Source organism: Heteronotia binoei, chromosome 20, assembly GCF_032191835.1.
Source record: "Heteronotia binoei isolate CCM8104 ecotype False Entrance Well chromosome 20, APGP_CSIRO_Hbin_v1, whole genome shotgun sequence".
Classification (NCBI taxonomy): domain Eukaryota; kingdom Metazoa; phylum Chordata; class Lepidosauria; order Squamata; family Gekkonidae; genus Heteronotia; species Heteronotia binoei.
Genome location: NC_083242.1, coordinates 17076724 through 17091390, shown reverse-complemented (window position 1 = coordinate 17091390; position 14667 = coordinate 17076724). Strand labels below are relative to the sequence as shown.

Here is a 14667-nt window from a genome sequence, read left to right as displayed (position 1 = left end):
CCAAGTGGTGGCTGACTTAGATTTTCCATGTTTAAGTATCTCCAGGAATTCTTCAAGATGTTGCAGAAGGGAGTCCAGGTCTTTCTCCGGCTGTTGTATGTCAGACAGGATCAGCCTTTCACTAGGCAGCCTAGGCAGCTGCCTGGGGCGCAGCCCTGGCAAGGGCACCGGTGTGGGCCTCGGGAGTGCGCTGGTTTGGCCCCCCCACCTGCCCTCGCCTCCATGGTGAGGTAAATACTGGCAAAAGTGGCAGGGAGCAGCTGTGTGCCTGCACTGCAGAGTGCACCACGAGGCTGCCTGTTGCTCTGCCGGCTGCATCAGACGCTGGGGCAGAGGTAAGGCAGCCTCACAGTGCGCTCTGAGGCGAAGGCACTTGGCGGCTCTCCATCACTTTCGGAGGGGGCAGGGCACCCTGCCTAGGGTGCTGTTCCACCTCAAGCCACTCCTGATGTCAGAGTTGGTCATTCCCCTTGGTTGCTTGCCTTTCTTGTGTGGTTCCTGGGAGAGAGACAAGTTCTTTTAAAAGATGTTCCGGAGAAGGCCTAGAAATGGAAGGAGGTGAGATTTCAATGTGCATAAGACTTCACTATCTTCCTCTTCTTGGACTGTTCTACTGAGGACGTCACAGACAAGTCCATGAATCACAGTGATCTCACAGCACTGGTTTATGTTTTGATAACTTGAATTCAAGAGCCCTGTGGTGCAGAGTGGTAAAACTGCTGTGCTGCAGTCCTAAGCTCTGCTCACGACCTGAGTTTGATCCCAGCGGAAGCTGAGTTCAGGTAGCCGGCTCGAGGTTGACTCAGTCTTCCATCCTTCCCAGATGGGTTAAATGAGTACCCAGCTTGCTGGGGGGAAAGTGTAGATGACTGGGGAAGGCCATGGCAAACCACCCCGTAAAAAAGTCTACCGTGAAAATGTTGTGAAAGCAACAACACCCCAGAATCGGAAATGACTGGTGCTTGCACAGGGTGCTACCTTTACCTTTTTTAAAAAAAAAAACATGAATTCATCAGGAAATCTTAATGCCATCATTATCAAAAAGGAGTTTCAGGCTTTGGTGAATCAGTACCACTCCATTTGAGCTCCAGGTCCTTTCTCCTGTCACAGGACGGTTACTTATATTAGTCACAGGATGGCTACATTTATTAAATATGCTTTGAAATAATTTCACAGTATTCTTTTTTTTTTTCTGATTGAATTTTTCAGGTTCACCGTGGGCCTTTTGATTGTAAGGGGATACGATTTTGAGTGGTTTATTACTGAGGTAAGTGAAAGTTTTTATACCAGCATGCATTAATGCTCTTCATGTCATCTTTTAAATTCAATCACTCAATCAAACTGATTATAAGGGATGGTGTCTGGGAGGTGTCAAAACTACCAAGTTTCTTCAAGGTACTCTGACAGCAATGAGGATCTTGTAAATTTAGGGGGAAGTATTTGTGAGTTTCCTGCATTGTGCAGGGGGTTGGACTAGATGACCCAACTCTATGATTCTACTCATAAAGTAATGTTTACCCCTGCTTTGGACAGCATCATGATTTCCACCTTCTGCTTGCGTATTCTCGGATGCCGTATACGAATGTTGCATAGGTCACAATTTGCAGTCTTTTTTTGCTGATTTTCCTTTTTGCACCAACTACCAATAAAACTTTCTTCAAATATATTAGAAGTAGGAAACCAGCCAGGGAGGCAGTGGGGCCCTCGGATGACCATGGGGTAAAAGGATTACTGAAGGAGGATAGGGAAATGGCTGAGAAGCTAAATGAATTTTTTGCCTCCGTCTTCACTGTGGAAGACGAGAACTTTTTGCCCGCCCCAGAACCACTAATTTTGGAAGGGGTGTTGAAAGACCTGAGTCAGATTGAGGTGACAAAAGAGGAGGTCCTACAACTGATAGACAAATTAAAAACTAATAAGTCACCGGGTCCGGATGGCATACATCCGAGAGTTCTGAAAGAACTCAAAGTTGAACTTGTGGATCTTCTAACAAAAATCTGTAATCTTTCATTGAAATCTGCCTCCGTTCCTGAGGACTGGAAGGTAGCAAATGTCACCCCCATCTTTAAAAAGGGTTCCAGAGGAGATCCGGAAAATTACAGGCCAGTCAGTCTGACTTCAATACCGGGAAAGTTGGTAGAAACCATTATCAAGGACAGAATGAGTAGGCACATTGATGAACACGGGTTATTGAGGAAGACTCAGCATGGGTTCTGCAAGGGAAGATCTTGCCTCACTAACCTGTTACATTTCTTTGAGGGAGTGAACAAACATGTGGACAAAGGCGACCCGATAGACGTTGTTTACCTTGACTTCCAGAAAGCTTTTGATAAAGTTCCTCATCAAAGGCTCCTTAGAAAGCTTGAGAGTCATGGAGTAAAAGGACAGGTCCTCTTGTGGATCAAAAACTGGCTTAGTAATAGGAAGCAGAGAGTCAGTATAAATGGGCAATCTTCGCAGTGGAGGACGGTAAGCAGTGGGGTGCTGCAGGGCTCGGTACTGGGTCCCATGCTCTTTAACTTGTTCATAAATGATTTAGAGTTGGGAGTGAGCAGTGAAGTGGCCAAGTTTGCGGATGACACTAAATTGTTCAGGGTGGTGAGAACCAGAGAGGATTGTGAGGAACTCCAAAGGGATCTGTTGAGGCTGGGTGATTGGGCGTCAACGTGGCAGATGCGGTTCAATGTGGCCAAGTGCAAAGTAATGCACATTGGGGCCAAGAATCCCAGCTACAAATACAAGTTGATGGGGTGTGAACTGGCAGAGACTGACCAAGAGAGAGATCTTGGGGTCGTGGTAGATAAGTCACTGAAAATGTCAAGACAGTGTGCGTCTGCAATAAAAAAGGCCAACGCCATGCTGGGAATTATTAGGAAGGGAATTGAAAACAAATCAGCCAGTATCATAATGCCCCTGTATAAATCGATGGTGCGGTCTCATTTGGAGTACTGTGTGCAGTTCTGGTCGCCGCACCTCAAAAAGGATATTATAGCATTGGAGAAAGTCCAGAGAAGGGCAACTAGAATGATTAAAGGGCTGGAGCACTTTCCCTATGAAGAAAGGTTGAAACGCTTGGGACTCTTTAGCTTGGAGAAACGTCGACTGCGGGGTGACATGATAAGAGGTTTACAAGATAATGCATGGGATGGAGAAAGTAGAGAAAGAAGTACTTTTCTCCCTTTCTCATAATACAAGAACTCGTGGGCATTTGATGAAATTGCTGAGCAGAAAGGTTAAAACGGATAAAAGGAAGTACTTCTTCACCCAAAGGGTGATTAACATGTGGAATTCACTGCCACAGGAGGTGGTGGCGGCCACAAGTATAGCCACCTTCAAGAGGGGTTTAGATAAAAATATGGAGCACAGGTCCATCAGTGGCTATTAGCCACAGTGTATGTGTGTATATAAAAAAATTTTTGCCACTGTGTGACACAGAGTGTTGGACTTGATGGGCCGTTGGCCTGATCCAACATGGCTTCTCTTATGTTCTTAAGGGCTTAGATTTGGATTCTGTTTCATGAGTGGAAGACACTGGTCCCCTCTCCAACTGTCTGTATGTTTAGGGAGGCTGCAGGCGAGATGGGAGGAAGTCTTCATTCACTCTATATGTGAGTGAAAGTGCAATTTGCAGTATCCTTGGATTCAAGCCAATATGTTTCTGGGGTTTGATAGTTCCATTTTGTTTTTTTTCTCTTTTTTTAAAACAAAAATATGTTTTATTGACAAACAAACAAGCAAACAATACATACAGACAATTTAAAACTACACAAAAACAAAAACAATTAACATCTAAAGGAGTGCTTGGATTAATTCCGATACTTACATCTTATCCCATCAGTTCTATTCCCAAATGTTTTGCCCATTCATACATGGGCTTCCAAGTTTTCTCACGTTCTATTGTGTTTTCATCTCTCAGTTTAGTGGTTAACAAATCCATCTCTGCTGCCTCCAACAATTTTAACATAAATTCCTCTCTATTTGGTATTTTACTTGTTTTCCAGTATTTGGCATATAAGATTCTGGATACCGTCACTATATGGAGTAGAAGTTTTTTCCCTATTTTAGATATCGAAATTTTACAAACATTTAGTAAATATAACTCCGGGACATGAGGAATTTGCACTTTTAAAATTTTCTGACTCCATAGAGATATTTGTACCCAGTACTTCTTGGCCAAATCACATTGCCACCACATATGATACAATGATCCTTTGATCTTCTTACATTTCCAGCATTTATTTAAAACATTAGGGTAAACTCTAGATAATCTTTCAGGAGTAAAATACCAATGGTATATTATTTTGTACAGGTTTTCTTTAAAAAGAGAGGACTTTTTCAGCTTCAAGTTTTCCTTCCAAATTTTTTCCCATTCAATTATTTCAATGTTATAACCAAAATCTTGTAACCATCTTATCCAAGTTTCTTTTACAATCTCATCTTGCATTTTGGATTCTAATAACCAACTATAAATTCTGGATATAAGTTTTCGATCTGTCTCTAGAATTATGGCGTCAAATTCATTTAATTTTTTGGAGAAACCTACTTCTTTGTCAATTTTAAATCTTGACTTAATTTGTAATTTAAGCCACCAATCCAATTTAGGGTTTTCATCCAGGTTTAACTCGCCCTTAGCATACAATAAATATTCATAAGCATAATTTCTCTTCCCAGCAGTAAAGATTTGGGTGAATAGACGCTTCTATAGGAGAAAGCCAATTAGGAGTATACCTATATACTTGTGTTTTTATTTCCATCCATATTTTAAATAGTGATTTCCTTATTTCATGCCTAAAAAAGACACTATCTTTTGCGGGAGCTTTATACCATATATAGGAATGCCAACCTCTTGCTAAATCAGCCCCTTCCAATATTAACAATCTCTTGTTTTTTAGTAATAGCCAATCTTTTACCCAGGTCAAAGCACCGGCTTTATAGTAAGTCTGCCAATCTGGTAGTGTGAATCCTCCTCTTAACTTACTATCTTACGTGATCTTTAACTTTATCCTGGGTTTTTTATTCTGCCATATAAATTTAGTCACCATTTTATTTAATTGCTGAAAAAAAGTTTTGGGAAGTGTAATTGGGATCATTTGAAACAAAAATAAAACTCTTGGTAGAATATTCATTTTAACCGAGGCAACCCTTCCTAATAAAGAAATTTGCATATCGCACCACCTTTCAAGATCTATTTTTATTTCTTTTAGGATTTTTTCATAATTATCTTTTTGAAGGGATTTTAATTCCACTGTTAAATAGATGCCTAAATATTTAACTTTTTTTTCATGACAAAACCCTGACTTAGCTTCCAATTCCGAGACTTGTTCTTTTGTCATGTTTTTTGTTAAGAACTTAGCTTTCTGATAATTTACTTTAAACCCCGCTACTTCTCCATATTGCTTTAATCTTCTTTTTAAGTTTTCAATCGAACTATTGGGATCTTCAAGAACAAACAAAACATCATCCGCAAAGGCTTGTGTTTTAAAAACTTCCTTCTTCACTTTAACACCTTTAATCTCTTGATCCTCTCTTATCACCTTTAATAAAGGTTCTAACATCAGCGGGCATCCTTGTCTAGTACCTTGTTCAATTTTTATCGAGTCCAACAAGGATCCATTTATATTTATCCTGGCTTTTTGACTTGTATATATTGATTTAACTAAACTCACAAAATTTTCTCCACATCCAATTGCTACGAGGGTTTTTAAAATAAAATTCCAATTAACATGGTCAAATGCTTTTTCAGCATCTAAGGTAATAGCCGCAAATTGTTTTTTAGGGTGTTCTTTATAGTGTTCCAGAATATTCAAAATAACTCTTAAATTCTGTCTCATTACTCTTCCAGGTATAAAACCCATCTGGTCTTCATACAATATATCTGGTATTGTTTTCTTTAGTCTGTTTGTTAAGACGGTTGCAAAGATTTTATAATCTGTATTCAATAAAGAGATTGGCCTATAGTTTTTGATTTCAACAGGATCAGATCCTTCTTTATAAATTAAAGAAATTAGCTCCTCTTTCCATGACTCCGGCACCCTGGAGTTTTCTTTTATTTCTTCCACAACTCTTTTATACGGTAATAACAATATTTCCTCAGAACATCTGTAAAATTCAATTGGTAGTCCATCAAGACCTGGTGCTTTATTATTCTTTTGATTTTTAATTGCCTCTATTATTTCTTGCATTGTTATTGAGTTCTCCAGTATTTTCTTCTGGTCACTTGTTATTTGCTTCAACTTAATTTGCTCTATATAATCGTCTTGCTGAGATCCCAATACTTCTTGCCTTTGATAAAGTCTCTGATAAAAATTCTTGACAATTTCTTCCATTTGAACTTTTTGCGTCACCTCCATTTGATTTTCATCTTTTAAAGATCTAATAATTTTCTTCTCCCTTTCTTTTCTTAATTTGAAAGCTAGCCATCTACTGGTCTTATTCACATTTTCAAAATAATTTTGTTTAGTCCACTTTAGCTTTTTCTCCAATTCTTCCGTTAGCAGTAAATTTATTTGATGTTGTATGGCTCGAATCTTCATTCTAATTTCCTCTATACTTTTCTTCTTTGGCAAGTTTTCTTGTTTACTTAAGTTTTCTAATAACATTATATTTTTGTGTTCTTTCCTTCTTTCTTCTTGACGAATAACTAATTGCTAAGCCTCTAAAAAGGCTTTAAAAGCATCCCATATTATCTGCATAGGTGTATCTTCTTCCCGGTTACAATCAAAGAACATTTTGATATTTTCTTTGGCTTCCTTCACAAATTTTGGTTCTTTTAATATTTGAAGAATTAATGTCCATCGGGTTCTAATTGCTAATTTTTGCAGAATGATTTGTACTGGGCTATGATCTGCGTATGTTTTTGGGAGAATGTTAGCTTGCTCTATTAACATTGCTATGGAGGTAGACATCCAGCACATGTCTATTCTCGACCAAGAATCATGCACATGCGAATAATAAGTAAAGTCCATCGTTTGGGGATTCTTCATCCTCCAAGCATCAACCAAGTTCAGCTCATCCACCATCTTAAAAAAAGGTTTTGGTAATGAGCCACGTAGCATTTTAGCTTTCTTCTTTCCATTTTTCTTATCTTTTTGTACATCAAAAACAGCGTTAAAATAACCAAAAATACAATAACTAGAGGCTTCAAATTCATTCAATTTCTTATGAAGAGCTGTATAGAATTTTTCTTGACTATTATTAGGGGCATAAACATTACCTACTATTCTTTTTCCCTCCAATTCTATTTCTACTAATAAAATTCTCCCAGAATCTTCACTGTACAGTAATTTTGATTTTATCTGTTCTTTAATATAGATGGCTAATCCTCTTTTTCTCTTCTGATCTGAAGAATGGAAAAGATGGCCCAGTTTTTTATTTTGTAAATATTTCAAGTCCTCTTTTTTAATGCGAGTTTCTTGTAGACATATTATGTCAGATTGCATTTTCCTAAGCTGGAGAAAAGTCTTTTTTTGGCTCATTTAATCCGTTAATGTTTACAGATGTGATTTTTAATCCTGTTTTACTCATTTTTATAGTATCATTTTTTTCTATCCAGTATCATTTTTTTCTCTTTTAATGTCTGCAGTCTTGTCTTTACTCTCTTTTCCTTCTTATAATGTTGCCATCTTCAGTTCTGTTCGGGTCCTCTTCCTCTTGCTCATCCTCCAATTCAGATTCTTGGCTATCTATGTCCACATATCTGCTACAGAAATCTTGCACTTTTTCTGTTGATGTTAAGTTATATCTTCTATTCTGATATGTAAAAAAAAACACCTTCCGGGACTAACCACCTAAATAAAATAGACTGTTCAGTTAGCCAAGCCGTGAGCTGCTTATATCCAGCTCTTCTATGTCTTACGCTCCAAGGAATGTCCTTCAAAACCTTTATTTTATTTTATTTCCATGTTAAGTCTGTCTCCCTTATAACTCTCAAAATCTTCTCACATGTTGAAGCTCTCATAAACTTAACATGCACTTCTCTTGATAGATTATACTTTTTCATATATGCAGTTGTCACTCTTCTAACCCGATCAATTTCTTGTTCCACCTCCTTGACTATCTGTTCTTCCCCAGCCGTCAAGATTTCAATAATTTTTTTTATATATGTCTTCTCCTTTTTCTTCTGGGATATTTTGAAATCTTAAGTTATATAATGCTTTATCCATCTCAATCTTGGCTATTCTGTCCTCCAAATCCAGTGACTTGATTTTAATTTCTCTCACATCAGTAGCCACCGCGTTACCTTGATCTTCCAAGGCTACCACTTTTGCTGATAATTTATGGGTTTGTCGCGTGTTAGCCAATAATTGCTTCTGAAATTCTTCCACTTTTTCATTTGTCTTTCTTATTTCCTCCTTAAGCTCAGTCTTAAGCCCTTCAAGGGCTTCTTGATTTTGTTTAAATCCTGCAACCATTATGCTTTGTAGTTTCTCTACAGCATCCTGATTTAGAGTTGCTGCAGCTGATTTACCCAAGCCTGGGGGAGTACCCTGAGCCAGCTTTTTTGCTTTAGAATCCATTTTATAACAAAAATTTTAAATTTGCTTGCCTCAGTTTTCCCTCCTATCTCTTATCCCCCCTTAATATCAGGACTTATATTCTTAGTTAGACTTTAAACATGAAACCTTCTATACATTTAATACCCTACCATAACTCATTAGTATTTTACAAAAAATTAATATTTTACAATATCCCCTTAATTAACAATCAAAAATTAATTAACTTACTGATTACAATAATATCTAAATAGTCAATCAATCAATTCAAATTCATTAGTTATATCTCCAGTCATAATAATCAAATGTTAAAAAAAGGCTTTTCTTCTTTAAAGCTTTGAGTCTTACTCAAAATGTCCCAGCATTCCTGTGTCTTCTTCCCAGCAGGCTTCAGTCATATTAGCAGACATCAGCCAAGTCCCACGCCATTTTTATTAAAAAAAATGTCCAGTAATAATTCATAATAATTCATTCAAGTAAATATCTATACAATAATAATCAGTTAAATTTATATCCATAAATATCACTCTCCAACCACTCTTCAAGGAGGAGGCAACCGCAACAGAGACCCGCTGCTAAAAACTACCTCCTCCTCCTTTGTTCCAGGACAACCACTACCCCATCGCCTTCAGCACTTGCTGCTTTCTGCACACAGTTATTTCCTCTTCCAACCGCAGACCCTCAAATCTCACTTCTTCTCCTTCTCCCCCTCCTCTTCTCTATCCGGTTTCTAATTTTACTTCAAAGTGTCCATTCAGTCTCTTTCCACCACTTAAGACAACTGCTCTCAATCTCTTTCCTCCTCTTTCTTTCTCCCTCCTCCAAACACTCCTCTCATCCAACTCTCAAACTTTCCTATTCAATCCACTCCTCTCTTCTCTCTCTGTCTACTCCTCAGTCCTCATTTTTCTCATTCCTCATTGCTCTCACTTCTTCTGAAAGAAAAAGGGAAACTGCTTTCTCTTCATCTCACTCCCTCGTCAACTCAGCCGTGTCCGCCGCGAACTTCTCCACCATTCCTGTCGCCGCCGCCATCGGCCACTCCGCCACACTGACTGCTACGCCACTCTCCAGTAAAGTATTTCCATTTCTTCTTTACAGCCAACGTTTCAAATATGCCCTGCCCTCAAATAGACTCTAGGTTGGGCTGAAATAAAGTGATAGAAGTCGCTAGAATCCGCCGCGCTCCTTGTCTCCAGCTACCCAGTTAGTGCTGAAAGCACTTGCAAGCCTCGGCCCTGAGAAAAGCGGGGATCGCAAGGAGAAGCCTCCGCCGCTCCCTCCAGATCTCCGCTAGCTCTCTTGGCTACGGAGTGTCACCTGGCACTCCTTTAAGGGGTACCCTCAAAGAGGGTCTCCTCTAAGGCTAGCAAATTCGGGGCGTCGTCCAAGAGCCTTGGATGATCACTCTGTCTCACTGCACCATCTTGCCGGAAGTCCTCATAGTTCCATTTTCAAATACAAAGCAACTTCTTACTTTTGTGGCTGTTTTTCTTGTGCAAATATTCAGTTGTGAAATAACACAAGTTTCTCGTTCTTGGATTTTAATGCATGAATTCCAGCTTTTTAAAAGGTCTGTTTGAAAGTTTGTATTCGCTTGTACTTTCGTATTATCAAAGCATTTATCAGGGTCTGAATGCTGGACGTGTCTTTTGAAAAGTGAAGAATTACAAAATGAAATCTCATTTAAGAATTCAGCATTTTGATACACAGACGCCTTTTAGTTAACCTGGTTTGATTTAGTCTTCATAACAACAGCTAAATGGATAGGACAGTATTTGTGAAGTAAAGATGCAAAATGTTTTGTTTTACTTTCTTTTTTTAAAAAAGGTTATTAGTTCCAGTGGCCAAGATCTGCAGAACTGTGAAACTAACTCTGTAACCCCAGGCGGCCTTTGGACTCCACTGCCAAGCAGCAAACTGCTTTTGACCCCACAGAAGGTTTCATAAATCCTTTTTGATACAGCATCGAGTCCAGCTGTCTAAAGGAGAAGTCCTGAATTCCCCTGGGCTAGAGCAAGCCGTGTGTGAGACTAACGAGTTGTTTGAATGTAGGCCAGGGCATTTAAAGGATGAGCGCAGGCTCTGTATAAATCCTAAGAATTGTTGCTCTAGGAATTGACAGTGCCGTTATTGCTGTAGTCAGCAAGACAGTTGCCTGGTCAGCCCGTTAGTTGTAGAAGGAAACATGTCTTTAATTTGGCTTTGTTTTTAAGTGCGGTAGAAGCACATTTGTCAGAAGCGGATGCGGCTTGGTTCCTAATTAAGGCTCTTAATGTGATATATGTAGGGCTCTTTATGCAGAAAAGGCCCAGCAGGAACTCATTTTCATATTAGGCCACACCCCCTGACATCACCAGTTTCACACAGGGCTCTTTTTGTAGGAAAAGCCCAGTAGAAACTCATTTGCATATTAGGCCACACCCTCTAACACCAAGCCAGCCAGAACTGCATTCCTATGTGTTTCTGCTCAAAAAAAACCCTGGATCACCCTGCGGGGTGACATGATAGAGGTTTACAAGATAATGCATGGGATGGAGAAAGTAGAGAAAGAAGTCCTTTTCTCCCTTTCTCACAATACAAGAACTCGTGGGCATTCGATGAAATTGCTGAGCAGACAGGTTAAAACAGATAAAAAGAAGTACTTCTTCACCCAAAGGGTGATTAACATGTGGAATTCACTGCCACAGGAGGTGGTGGCAGCCACAAGTATAGCCCCCTTCAAGAAGGGTTTAGATAAAAATATGGAGCACAGGTCCATCAGTGGCTATTAGCCACAGTGTATGTGTGTATATAAATTTTTTTGCCACTGTGTGACACAGAGTGTTGGACTTGATGGGCCGTTGGCCTGATCCAACATGGCTTCTCTTATGTTCTTATGTTCTTATATAAAGTCAAGCATTTTAATACCAGCATTCCAGTTATAAAAGTGGTAATATGAACAAGAACAGCCCCGTGGCGCAGAGTGGTAAAGCTACAGTACTGCAGTCGAAGCTCTCTGCTCATGACCTGCGTTCGATCCCGGCAGAAGCTGTGTTCAGGTAGCCAGCTCAGGGTTGACTCAGCCTTCCATCCTTCCAAGGTTGGTAAAATGAGTACCCAGCTTGCTGGGGGGAAAGTGTAGATGACTGGGGAAGGCAATAGCAAACCACCCCGTAAAAAAGTCTACTGTGAAAACATAGTGATGCGATGTCACCCCAGAGTTGGAAACGACTGGTGCTTGCACAGGGGACTACCTTTACCTTTAATATAAACAAGAGTCTGAATGTTCAAAAATTCACACAGCACTGTGATCTATACCTCCTGTGGGCTGTTTGAAAAACTGTCTTTATCGATAGCGTCTCATAGTAACTCTGGACAGCAAAACAAAAATAATGTAGAATGCTTGACCATTGATGTGCTGCCAACATTGTTGGTCACAAAAACTTGAGTGTTAAGAAAATAAGTCAGAGGAATGTACTGTTAGTTGGTGGGTGCAGCTTGTTAGCCCTCTGGGACTGCTTTTCTCCCTACTATACACCTTCCTCTAAATCAATAGCAAATAAAACAGTTGGTGTGTGATCCCATTAATAAGTCTATATATGTATACAGGAAAAGGATCAAGTTTTTGTCTAAATTGGTTCAGATGTCATGCTTTGGTGTTTAATGAATTAGGGGGGTCCCTGGGTGTGCCCTTCTACAGCAGTCTAACTAGTTACATCGTTGTTTCACTGCTGCATCTTTGCAAGGTAGCTCTGATGCGTGCTTGTCGCCCAAACCATAGTTTGTTCCCAGCTTGCAATCTGTATTTGCAGGACAGGCACAAACCATTGTTTGGTGTTGTGAATACAGCAGGAAACTGTGGCTTGCAGTGAGCCCACCTTGAGATTCACATCTGAAAAGATAGCAGCATGCAAGGGGAGAATGATAAATGACTCAGGATGGTAAAGACCAAAATAGACTGCAGAGAGCTCCAAAAAGAATTCCTTAAACCAGGTGAATGGGTGGTAACATGGAAAATTAGATGGATTCTCACCAGAAACTGATAACACATTGGGAACAATAGGTCCTAACTTCATTTAATGAAAAAGAAAATGTATATATTGCTTTCCTGTATTAGATCCCTCTCCCCAGCAGTTCACAACTAATTTGAAGATAACAGCAAAGAATTAAATATAAAATAAACCTTCATACAATTATGTGGCCCAAACCTGGAAAGATATCTTGGGATAGCTCATTCTTCCATTGCTGCATCTTCATTCTTCAATAAATCATAATAATTTGAAGGGACGTTCATGGTCATCTAGTCCAACTTACTGCATAACGCAGGAAATTCATAAATACCTCTCCCCCATACATACATCTCCAGTGACCCCTTCTCTATGCCCAGAAGATGGCAAAAACTCCTGGATCCCTTCCCAAACTGGCCTGGAGAAAAATTGCTGACTGATCCCAGAGTGTCCATCAGCATTTCCCTGGGTGTGTAAGAAAGGGCCATGAGAACTAAGCACTGATGCAACCCTTCCTGTCCTCCTCATGATCTACCTAAGTTCACAGAATCAGCATTGCTGTCAGATGGCCATCCGGCCTCTGTTTAAAAACCTCCAAAGAAGGGGAGCCCACCACCTCCTGAGGAAGCCTGTTCCACTGAAAAACCACTTTAACTGGCAGGAAGTTCTTCTTAAGAGCGGGAAACTCTTTGAATTAATTTACATCTGCCAAAGTTTTGCCGGTTGTGTGGCTTGGAGGAATGAAGGTGAAGAAGAGATTGGATTTATACCCTGCTATTCTAATTCGCACCTCAGTAAAGTTTCTGACATTGGTTTGGCTGCCTCTTCTACTCATCTCTGTCTCAGCCATTGTAAGGAATAGCTTTCACAAAGCCAAGAGATGCAGTACTTGGAAACCTGTAAGAGCCTTACCTTTGCATAATCTGCTACGGTTTTCCTATATCACCATCATTAAAACATTTTTGTCTTAAGATGTATGTGCTATTTGCATTGTTATTGAGGTGATTAACAAACAAAAAAAAGTTGCAAACAAGCATTTCATTAAGAAGTTAGAACTCAGCAGCAGCGGAGCAAAACATGGGAACCTATGCCATGTTTCTGTTTGTTTTCAAAGGCAGATCTGGCCAGTAGGCCTGTTTGGTGATCCACTGTGTGATCTGCTGTGATAATATTACTATAGGAAAGTCTTCCCTCCTTATCACTTAAACCTCTGACAGTGCAGGGTCATCTCCTGTGACCTTAATGTGGAGCAGGAGCCTTGTTTGGTGCAGCGGTTAAGTGTGCAGACTATTATCTGGAAGAACTGGGTTTGATTCCCCACTCTTCAGTTTGTCGCTGCTAGAATGGCCTTGGGTCAGCCATCGCTCTCGCAGAGTTGTCCTTGAAAGGGCAGTTTCTGTCAGAACTCTCTCAGCCCCACCCACCTCACAGGGTGTCTGTTGTGGGGGAGGAAGATAAAGGAGATTGTAAACTGCTCCAAGACTCTGATTCAGAGAGAAGGGCGAGGTATAAATCTATGGTCTTCTGGCTGCATAATTCTTCCAGATAAAATTGGGTAAACGCTATTAGGGTTTCAGAGATTACAGTCAGCATTTCAGATTGTTGGACTGTATTGTATTGGGAGTCAATGTAGGTCTGTACTGGGTACTGTGTTCCCAAGTGGTTTTATTTTGTATAAAAAACGGAGTCAATTGAAGTCTCATTAAGTCACCAAAGGCATCCCTGTAATAATAATAATAATAATAATAATAAATTTTATTTATACCCCGCCCTCCCCGCCGAGGCAGGCTCAGGGCGTACAGAGCACATTTTATCTTATTACTGAATTTCTGTTCTGTCCTCTTCCTGCACAGCGGGGCTCAGGGTGGGTTACATCAAAAGTTATACAATACAGTTTAACAGTAATATAACAGTTAAAACATAACTACAAAATGTAAAAAACCTACAATAGACCAGATGGTGATCAGTAAATTTATAACTTCCTAAAAGGACTACTGAATGGCTGCACACTGAGAACCAAATCCTGGACAGGTAAGCAGAACTGCAGATGGCAGCACAAAATAGATGGTGCTAGTCGTTGCAGGGAATGCCAATGTAATGGGACATCCTCTGCCTCAACCAGAGGCCTGGTAGATCATCTCCATTTTACAGGCTCTGCAGTAGTCATGACGACAGTTACCTCTAGG

The 14667-nt window shown here is 39.9% G+C and overlaps 1 protein-coding gene across 2 annotated transcripts in view; it reads left to right on the top strand.

The window, feature by feature from the left end:
* The first annotated feature begins 1208 nt into the window (after positions 1–1208).
* Positions 1209–14667, top strand: part of MRTFB (myocardin related transcription factor B) — a 163083-nt gene continuing 149624 nt past the window's right edge. For both annotated transcript variants that reach the window (XM_060260841.1, XM_060260839.1), the window contains exon 1: positions 1209–1267. The gene's annotated coding sequence lies outside the window, so the exon portion shown is untranslated. The remainder of the gene's footprint in view (positions 1268–14667) is intronic.